This window comes from Chamaea fasciata, unplaced genomic scaffold, assembly GCF_029207755.1.
Source record: "Chamaea fasciata isolate MVZ Bird 193981 ecotype frontalis unplaced genomic scaffold, bChaFas1.0.hap1 SCAF_7, whole genome shotgun sequence".
NCBI classification, from domain to species: Eukaryota; Metazoa; Chordata; class Aves; order Passeriformes; family Sylviidae; genus Chamaea; species Chamaea fasciata.
In genome coordinates, this window is record NW_027094092.1 from 35016540 (window position 1) to 35027490 (window position 10951).

Here is a 10951-nt window from a genome sequence, read left to right on the forward strand (position 1 = left end):
TTGGGGAGGGGGTCAGTGAGGATTGGGAGTGAGAGACCGGAGAAGTTAGTGGCTGTAATGTTAGCATGCGTTCAGCGTCTCCGCGGGAGAAGGAGAGGCTGCGCTTGTCAAATGGGCTAGAGCCCTGACGGGAGGCAGAGGAGCCATCGGAGCTCTCCGAGACGCGGCTATGAAATGTGGACCCCGAGCGACTCGAGGGACAGTACTTTATAAAATGATCTGTCCCAAAATCTTCCAGACAGGTGTCCGAGGTTGAGTCAGGCTCTTCGATAACCGCCGACTCATCGTAGGGAACAAGTTCTGCCCCGGGGTAGGGGACAGGATGGGAAAAGGCGGTTGCGAAGTCGGAGAGACATTACTACATAAACTAAAATCTTACTAAAATTGCAAACATTATTTAATTCCTGGAGTATCTTCGTGCATAACTGGAGCCTCTTCCTCGGGTTAGGCGGGAAGGGCTGTTGTGGACAAGCCTGTAACTTCTTGAATTGTTTTTGACCGTGCACTGTATTGCCACAATGCCAATAAACGCTCTGAACGCGTCCTTCTAGCGGCCATCAGACGTTCCGACCCCTCAGGCCCGGTCTAAACGAGATCTGACCCCGTTCGGGGCTGCTGGGTCGCTCCCTCCCTTCGGGTGCTCTTGGTGCTCTGGGAAAATGTGTCTGGGTGGGCCGGGGTCTGTTACACTGACCTCTCGGTTTTCTTTCCTCGGAGGGGCCAGTCTTGGCTTGCAAGGGGTCGCAGAGGCAAGGGCTCGCTTCGTGTCAGCGGGTTCAGGATTTCAGGACTTGGAGTTTAGCAGTCGGAGAAAACCCTGCCTGATCCGTTCCGGACTTAGTGTCTGCCTACGAGGAGACACAACTCTCCCAGGCACGAATTCTCTGGTGGGTAATATGGCCCATATCGCTCACCCTTTCAGTGAATGCCAGCAGATGGATGCAATTAAACCTCGGCGGTGCTCCCTGGCCGGACACGGAGCCAGGGTGTGAGAGGGCTGGCCATAGTGCGGTGCCTACGGGCTGGTGCTCATCGCCGACAGCTGTAACAGGGAGGAGGAACGAATCATGGGCGCTCCCAACTTTCCCGTCTCACGGCAGCAACGGGAGCACGGCAGGACCGCAAAGGCTCATGAGAGAAAAAGCCCGAAAAAAACCCAACCGACCAACAACCCCCCCCCCCCCAAAAAAAAACCCAACCAAAAACAAACCAACAAAATTAAACAACAACAAAAAAACCCCAAACCAACAAAACAAAAGAAACCACCACAACCAGCCAAACAAAACAAAACCCGAAAAACCTCATTACGCACGTATTGGGAGAATTCAAATATCTGTGTAATGTTATTAAAAATAATAAAATCCCAGGAAAACAAGGGCCCTCTTTTAAAGGAAATCCGAGGAGTGCAGCGAGCTAAGTGAAAGCTCTGTTTTCAAGGCAAGGCAGGATTAGTTCCCTGCACATAATAGCCAGTGTGTAGGAATTGCAAATGAACATCACCAGCAGTGCTGGAGTTACCCTCGTTAAATTAATATCGAGCTGGCTTCCCTGCACAACGTGCAGATAAAACACATATCTCTATTTTCCTCCAGTTTAATCCAAGAAACTCCATTCCCAGGGTAGCCAGCCACCAGTGGAGGAATTTGGGGTAACGTCCCCCCGACCTGTTTTTGCAGTTTAAAAAATCCATCAACAAAGCAGCACCAAAGCCCCGAGCCGTACCCGACGTCCGCACAGACAGGGGTGAGCACGATCTCCGGCTCAGCGGCGGCGGGCTCCGCTGCCTCAGACGGCCCCGCCGCGGGGAAGCTCCGCGCCGGCAGCGGGGCCGGGCGCCGCTGCCCTGCCCGGGGCTCGCCCGCTGAGCGGGGCCCCTCGGCTGCGCTCCGTGTGCCAGCCGCGGGCCCCAACACCCGGCCGAACCCATCCCTCCAGCCCGTCATCAGGCGCGCAAAAGGGGAAGGTAATACATCTGATCTCCCGCCGTAAAGAGGGGAGAGAGAGAATGCTGTGAGCTCCAGGGCTCTTTCAGACACTTCAGAAATTAATGGGGGAGGGGAAGGGGCTAGGAAGGATAGATGCATTGGAAACGGTAAAATAAAAACATGATGTGAAGATATATTTACTGTCAGCTCAGAGCCAAAACATTTATGCTCCCACGCCTTTTTTTTTTTTTTTTTTTTTTTTTTTTTTTTTTTTTTTAGCAAATCGGAACTTAAGTGATGCATTTTAATTATTTTAGGAAAATAAGTAAGAAGGCTCTTTTTTCAGAGTCTAAATAAATAGCAGAGTGTTCTGTGCTGATGATGTCTCTGGCTCATGATGGCCTCATCTATCCAGCCACTACTCTGAGCTCTGAAAACCTGGGAAGAATGGGGTGTTACTGGCAATTTCTGAAAGGAACTATCCATTATTTTTAGGGTTTTCTGAAACAGAAAATGCAAAGAATTTTCTGATCATCTGAGAGGTGAAAAAGGACCAATATTTTCCTAAAGCTTCAGCTCAGCACTGTTTAGGCCTTCCGAAAAAAGCAATTTTCCTTATTTTTCAAATAGTTATTTCAACTCTTTGCAAGTAGTGGGGAAAAGGTACACATTGCCCTAAAAGAGAAGGCATTGGATGCCTTGCAGTCTCTGAGATCAGCTTGGTGATTTCTTTTTCTCCCCACTCCCCAGTCCCTCACCAATCCTCAACTTTGATCTAATCCTTGACAAATTTCTTCCTGCCTACAATGTGTCCTTAATCTTCAACAGATTCCACAAACCTTCCTAAAGGAGAGTGATACTCAGAAGAACCACTTTTTATTTTGGGGAGAGGGAAAGTAGTTCCCCTAGGACTAGAAGTCTTCCCTATTTGACTGTAATTGGAAAAAAAATCCAAACCCCAAAACCCACCCCCCAATCCCAAACAAAAAATCAAGCACAAAACAAACCCCAAAGCAAGTGAGAATGCAGTGAAAGAGAGCATGTTAACATTTAAAGAAAATAATGAATCAGTGTGGTTCAATTGTAGGGAACATCAAACTACACACACACAAGCAGCAGAAAATATTAGTCATAATCTCCATGGTTAAAAAATATCAAATCAATGATGAGTTTCAGTTCTCTGCAGGAACACCTACAATATTTATGACCAGCAGGGCTTATTCCACAGTTCTCTTTTCAAACAGGATATCTCTTCTCATCTTTAGTAAAGATTTTCCTAATGTTTCTCTTGCTCCTCTCCTCTACCCTGACTTCCATTTAGGGTGAATTCTGTCACTCAGACATAGCATCCTGTTCCTGCCAGTTCAGATGAACTCAGTGAAAAGTTCAGAGTACCTACAGGCAAACTCCTTTCTTTTACTTCATGGTGTGTTTGTATTCCATCTTCAAGATTCATCTATGGAAAACCCAGTTATGACTTTGGAGCCTGTGCCATCATTCTGGGTGGTGCAGAAACTGTAAAAAAAGGTAGGGGTTGGAAAAGTCACATGTCTTTTGTTCCTGATTCAAGCAGAACAGCAGCATCAGCAGCAGCAACGTTAAGACTCCATCGAGGAAAAAAAGATAGAAGGAAGTACAAAGAAATCCTACCAGCAGTGAAAGAAAGCAAGTAGAAGTGTTTTGCAGACCAGAAAGGTACTACTGATTTCCAGCCTACATGATTCCTACCCCAAAGATGGAGCAGACCACAGATTGCCGAGCCCAGAAAGGTGACAAGAGAAAGCAGTGTAGGTCTTTGGGTGTCTGATGTGTCTGTTAAGCAGCATGTGAACCCACCTTTGTCAATGTCAATTTGTTTTGACACATGCCCCTACAAGCAAAGCCGAAAAGTGCTCACTGCCTTGTTTTCATGTAGATCCTAAGGATATCCAGACTTTCTCTGCAAAATTCCACCATGATCCCAATTGAGACTATGAAATACTGTTGTTGGTTTACAGGAAGAAACTTGGGCATCAGGACTTCTGTAAGTAGGTGTGTACAAGTAAGCATATGTGAGTTCTAGCTGCCTTATTCGCTCCAAAGAGCCACCTCACTCTTCCTACAATGCAATAGAATTCCTGACATTTCCTGTGTCAGGAATTTTCACTCCTGTTCTGCCAGAGTCCATTGAATCTTTGCCTCCTTGCCTGATGACCCTGAAATATCACTGGAGAAACAGACTAACAATAAAAAGCCACAAAAAAGTTGGTTTAAATGAACTTGAAATGTTCCTGATTGATGGAAACAGGTGGAAAAGATTTTTGAGATAATTTACATAAATGCTGGAAGCCCCATGGATCTAATAATTCAATGCCAAGTTTGCAAAAACCCTCCAGAGATTAGTGTAATCCAAGCAATGTCCTTTCATTGAAAGGAAATAGATGAACTAACAAATTTCTTCTGTAAATTTTTAGAATTGATACTTTCACAAAAACATAAGCCAAGTTATATGCTGCCTTGGTATGCTTATTTAGAAAATCAAATATTTCAGATTTTTTGGTGGAGCTGAAGCTGAAAAAGATGTATCAAAAACAATGTTGACAATGCTGAACAATGTTGATTTACAGAGTTATCGTTACAGTTCAGAAATGATGGAGTACTGCCAAGAAAAGGAGTTTTTCAGTCTTTCTTTAGGTCTTTTGATCAGGAGTGACTTTGAAACATCCTTCTGGCACCTAAATTCACTCACTACTATTGAAAATCTCCTTGAAGTTTGGAGGAATTAAAAACATCACAATTAATTAATTAATTAGTAACGAACTGGTAGGAACTGCATAAATTACTGAAGTCGCAAGACAAAAAAAGATCTGTTCTCTTTTTAAAATGTTGATCTAGTACTGAAATATCACAAAAAAGCACTGCTCCCTTTGCTCACACCTATCTTCATGAAAATAATCCTCAAGTCTGGACATATGTATTTGGTTTCATTTATTAGTGATAGGAACTTTTCACCAATTCTATTATTTGTTTTGGTTATTTGCTCATTGATAACAGTAAGTCTTCTAGGGCACTTTTTTGCAAGATACTTGAACTCAGTACCTTGTAGGAATTTCAGATAATCCCTGGATAGGTAATGTGCCCAGTGGGAACTGGTTTTATGTACTGATTAAAAAGTACACTTAAATAACTTGGCCAATGATTTAGAGAATGTTCTGTATAACTGCATTTTTCCATAAGTGGGACCACCCTCCATGCCATGTAGAGACTTGAGTTCCACACATGCAGTGTGGAACAGGAAATCTGACATAGGGGTCTATGACACTGCTGTACATGGAAAGAGGAAGAAAATCTGCTCCTGAACTGTGGGAGTCCTGTAAGAGATATACTTTTTGAGGACGAGGAAGATGATCCCGACTTATTCCTCTGCACTGAAGTAAAGCTGGTGCTATCAGCATGTGGGTTCCATGCTGATCACAGGTTTGCAGTTTTGCTTTTCTGCACTGCTACTGCAAAGTTCCTCTGCTCTGAGACTGAATGTGAAGAAGCAGCCATGTTGAGGCCGATTCTCTTGGAACATGGGCCTGAATTAGCTTCCAGAGCTATTTCAGAAGCTACATATCAGGCTAGAGTTTCCAATGTTGAGTTTTATCGATGCTTTTCTTCCTGAAGGCATGATTAGGAAAGGAAAATTGAAATACTTCAAGTCCAGAATACCGCAGAACGTTGCAGCCTAGATAGCCAACCATTTCAAAGCTTCTAAAGCAGAATGAGAAGGTTTAAGGAAGTGATACTACCCCTCTATGCTACGTTGGTGAGATCTCACCATGAGTACTGCATCCATCACTGGGGTCTCTGGTCCAGGAAAGACATCGACCTCCAGGAGCAGGTTCAGAGGAGGGCCAGCAAGATGGTTAGAGGGATGGAGCACTTCTATGCGGAAAAGCTAAGAGAATTTGTTTTTTTCAACCTAGAAAAGAGAAGGGTTCAGGGTGACATAATTGCAGCCTTCCAGTACCTGACAGGAGCCTACAAGATAACTGGAGAGGGAGTTTTTACATGAGCATGTAGTGACAGGACAAGGGGAAATGTCTTCAGACTGAAAGAGATTAGGACTCCTTTGAACCCAAACAATTCTGTGATTCTATGAAGTCTTAAACAATTTTCTGTGGCCATGAATTACTGTAGAACAGGGCAAAAAAGGGGAATTCTCCATTGCTGGTCTTGTAAATAGGGACCAGAGACCATGACATGGTAGCTCTCCTTTACTGAGGAATCCCCACATGTGCAGGAGATAGTATTTGCTTTTATTTCAGGTTTTTGTGTTTCACATGGTCAACTTCACATGGTGAACTTCTCTTCTGGATCTCTAAATATCTAAAATATTTATCTGCAATTCATCTATGAGTGCTCTAACTGGACTGAGATTTTTTACTCCAAATCCAAACTCTAGCTGTAGGTTGAAGGTTCAGACTTAAAAGTAGAAAACTAAAGGCCTAATATCCCATTCTAGGAGTTATTTTTAAGTGTTCAAAGTACTATTGCTAAATGGACAAAGAAGCATCTCTGCCCAGGACTCGTATAAATGTGGCTGGGATGGTCTGCTTTAGGCTGCTGCATATTTTAGATACTAAACTAGGAGACAAAGCTTCCAATTTAATAAAAGGCGATTTGAAAGTTGCTAAGCAACTTCTAGAATTCTTGCTTTTTGAGAAGTCCATTTGTTTGTTTAATTTCAGGGAAAGGTTTCATGTTATTATCTAAGTTGCATAAATCAAAAGAGTTACAAAAAGGAAATGCAATACGACATTTTCCTTGCTTTCTGTCTTTTGCAATTAAAACCCTTTTAATTGTCTTGTAGGGTTTCATTAAGTATTCAACAAATGCTATTTATGTATAAAACTTCATCAGTTTATTGACTATGCAAGAACCAAAAGAAAAAAATTAAACAGGTTTGTCATATGGTATGTGTTTATCTTAACCTTTCTTCTTCAAAAATCTTATCTACTAAGTACTTTTATCAGACACTAATTATACTCCCTCTGAAAAGAATTTCTCCAACACCCTTCAGTGCCTACACCCTTTAATCATATCTCATTACATCTACCTAATCCATCTCTTTCTCGCATTGCCAGGGCTCATTAATAGTTTTGAAAGCCAGTCCTGGATATTATCTTTCCCTTCTATAGAAATATAAATAATACCAATACTGTTTTATTCCTAGATTTCATAGCCATTTGTAATTAGATCAAAAAGTATTTGAAAATATTGAGATTTCCTCTGAAAATAACTCTAAAATACGTGATAGAACAGCAGTAGGATCTTATAAGTCTTTTCCCAGATGGCTGTTTTTATAAGCTATTTTAACAGTGGATCAATGACCACTTTGAAAGAAAGTGATTCTTGATTAAAATTTAGCAGATATTGTGCTTCACAGATATTTTATACGTGAGACATGTATCACCTTGTAAACAAAGTGGGGTAATCCAAAGGATTTCACACAATTGTGAAAGAAAAAAAAAAAAGAAATTATGAGGGCAGCAAAAGGCCTTCCGTTATTCCTTTGCTCTGTGCATGCCTTACATCAGTGCATCTTGAAAAGTTTATGTAAAATGTCTCCAGTGTAGTGTCAGCTAAAGTGAATGGATTGACACAGAATGAATAATTGGTCAAATTTTTTTTCCTCTTCCCCAGTTGTCTGCAAACAGGCTACAAAATTCTTTACTACCGTTACACTTTAAAATAATTTGTAAATCACTTTAGTGGGTAATCCTCAATCAATAGACCCTCCTGTTTGTTGTGAGCTTTGACAATTTGTAATCTACAATTTATTAATTAATTAAGTAACCTATGTGAATTTATGCTCCTATTTTCAGGATAGATAGGTCTGATACATAATCTGAGTAGAGTAGTGGTCAATTTTCAAAAGGTAACATGTAATGATCATGGCTTTGATGCAAAACCAGTTGCCAAATTTAAACTAGGAAGATTGTTTTCCCCCAGATCTGATTAGAGGAACAACTACGAGGTTATTTTCGTCTCCTTTTGTTATGAATAATATTGCTGTGTTCTATGGATTATCTGGAAGTTTTATTCAATATATTGCAATTATAATTTATAGAGCCTGTGATATTTTTTCTCATCCTCAGACACACCATAATTCTAGCTTTTGACTAAATCCTAAATAAGTTAATACCATTATTTGGGAAGTGATTATTTGTTGTTTGTTTGGTTGTTTTTTTTAAGAACCATGGACACAGAGCATACATTCATTCACACTGGATTCCTTGGAGGTGGGAAGAGCAAGCACGATTTCTTGAATTTCAAGAAACTTGGGTTGACCAAGGCAATTTCATATAACTGTTGCATCTATTTAATGCCTGTGGCTAGAGGGCAGTCTTACAGATCCTTTCAGTCCCACCTTCTTATCCAGCAATGGAAAATTCAGAATTTATATTTTACTGTGAAATTAAAATGTGTTTGCAGGCAATACAAATGATACGTCATACAAATACATTCAGAATAACTGACATTATTCAAAAAGCAAATGAGTATAATCCAGAGTGTCATCTGTATATATGGTACTGGTTTGCTATGTTTGTAATTACTGCTTCTTTTCACTGAAGAGCTGATTTATGTAGGTCAACATAACATATGAAGAAATTGTAGATATAAAAGTTGCAGTCAACTGAAACTTGCTTTTGGAACTACTAGTGAATTCAAGCTGAAAAATATTTTTGTAATTACTCCTTATTACAGAACTATTGTAATGTTTCCAGGATGCAAACAGAAAACGTCACCTTGAGTAAACCTAAGGGCGATGTATTACTTCCCAGTCTGTGAAAATATGTATGGTTTGAGATGTCTTTTTTGTTTCACACTGAAAATAAAACAGAACTCTTTGGAACACTTTTATGTAATAAAATTGCATAGATCTGTTTTGAGACCAAATAATTTTTTTTGTTTGTGTGTATTTCTCTTTCCAGTCCTTTGTTTCGCTCTCTCATTAGGAAATTACTAAATTGACAAGCCAGGATATTTAGAACATTCCCATTGTAAACATCCATTTTTATGGAACATTTTGGCTTCAATGGAATGATATATTTAGATGAGAAAAAAGTCAAAGTGTAACTGGTTATAAATCCAGTTGAACTGATATTCATATTCAAATTTGAACTAATATTTACATGATATTTTTTCCAAAGATGCTTCAGACCAAATAATTTGAGCAGACCTGAGTTGTGCCAACAGCTCTCTACCCAAGTATCTTGCTGTAAGATGGGTTTGCACTTAGCAGGAAAGAAGAAGCTGGGGATTTCCAGTTTCCAGTGTAATCCCTTGTCCATTCAGTCTCTGCCATTGGATTCAATGTATTATGGTCACTTCAGTGTCTATATCCAAATGCTGTTATTGAAGTTTACTAGGGATAGAATTCCTTCACAGTTCACATTGATGCTTTTCTTTCATTAGCTATCTGTTATGTTTTTTGGTTTTGATATAGCTAAGCCTAAGGTTAGCACTGTTTCAGAAAAATGGAAAATAGTGCATTTTTTTTCTAGTCCTTTGGTAATTGTTTGTCAGGGCTCAGAATATATCGCTGACTAGATTTTATTATGGTCCGTAGGATTGTTTAATGGCCACAGGATTGCTATAGACATCATTATTGTCAGAAATCACTGCGGAGTGTTTACAGTTAGTTTTTCATTTGCTTAGCAGTAAGTGTGGGACACAGAAAATGGCTAATTCTGGAGTAATAAAATATTTGGAAATCCTGTGTTTCTAAAATAAACCATTTTTTGTCAATGGAAGTCTATGTTAAGTAAATGAAAACACTGACGTGTAACAAGGAACCCTGATACATTCCAGTAGAGATCATCTTACCCACTTCACAACTAGAAATCAAAGACAATCCCTACCTTCAGGAGAGCATGCTCTACTAATATGAATGGAATCTTGAATTAATGAAACATCCTTTGTATGCAATTTTTGTAATTTCAGAATGATTAAATTTTGTTTTAGGCATCAATATTTCTAAAGGATAGCATAAAATATTAGAACCCAGGCAGAAAAATGATTGTTAAGTCCAGGATGAAAGCTGAAGTTATAACGTTATGCCAAAGATCCAATTCCACAGTCATTCAGTGTTTAGGAGGGTTAAGAAGTCATTCTACATTTACACAACTATTTGCCTGCTTGTTCTTCAGACACAGGATGAATCAGCATAGGGCCTTGAAAAATGGAGTTGTCAGATTTGTGAGTGTTGCAGATTACCAGATATTATGCCCATCTTCATTATCTACTTCTATTTTAATAGAATAAAGTTATTGGATTTTAGAGTACAGGTTGCAACGGATACAGAATTGTCATGTTTCTTGGAAAGGACACTTGTTCAGATGCCAACTAACATTTGGAATGACATATACTGGTTTATTTAGGTTGAAGTAAAGAGGAGAGGTGAAGTAAAGGAATGGAAATTATGGCAGTTGAAGTAGAGTCATTAGTGAAAAGTATTGCTTGAATCAGCAAAGCATTTTACAGATTTAATGGAAGAAATTTCTAATTAGAAAGATACATTGCAGTGAAATATCACAAGTCTACCATGAATAGTTTGGCTGTAAGTTTTGTTGTCTTTTCAATCCCCTGCAAGCCAGTTGTTTTCATTTATCTGTTTAATCCTCAGTGTCTACTCAAATCTGTACAGAAACAGAGTAATGAAATCTGCTTGCCTTTCTCTTCAACAAACTTCACAGCAGACATTAGCAAATGTGAGTAGTTGCTTTTGATTTCTTTATATCCTTTGTAGTATGATGAATCTTGATGAGATATGTCATGGAAGACTCTAAGGAAATCATCTATTATCAGGAAAATGAAAAATTCATCTTTGTTAACCCATATACATTTTCCCTCCCAAGTAAATTAACAATTCAAAATCTTGCATGAAACTTCATTAATTTTCTTCATGAATAATTCCACTAACATCTCAGCAATTTCTATGTGAGAGGGTGAGAAGACTTGTCCTTTTATATTGCACTTGCTTGTATAAATGTAAA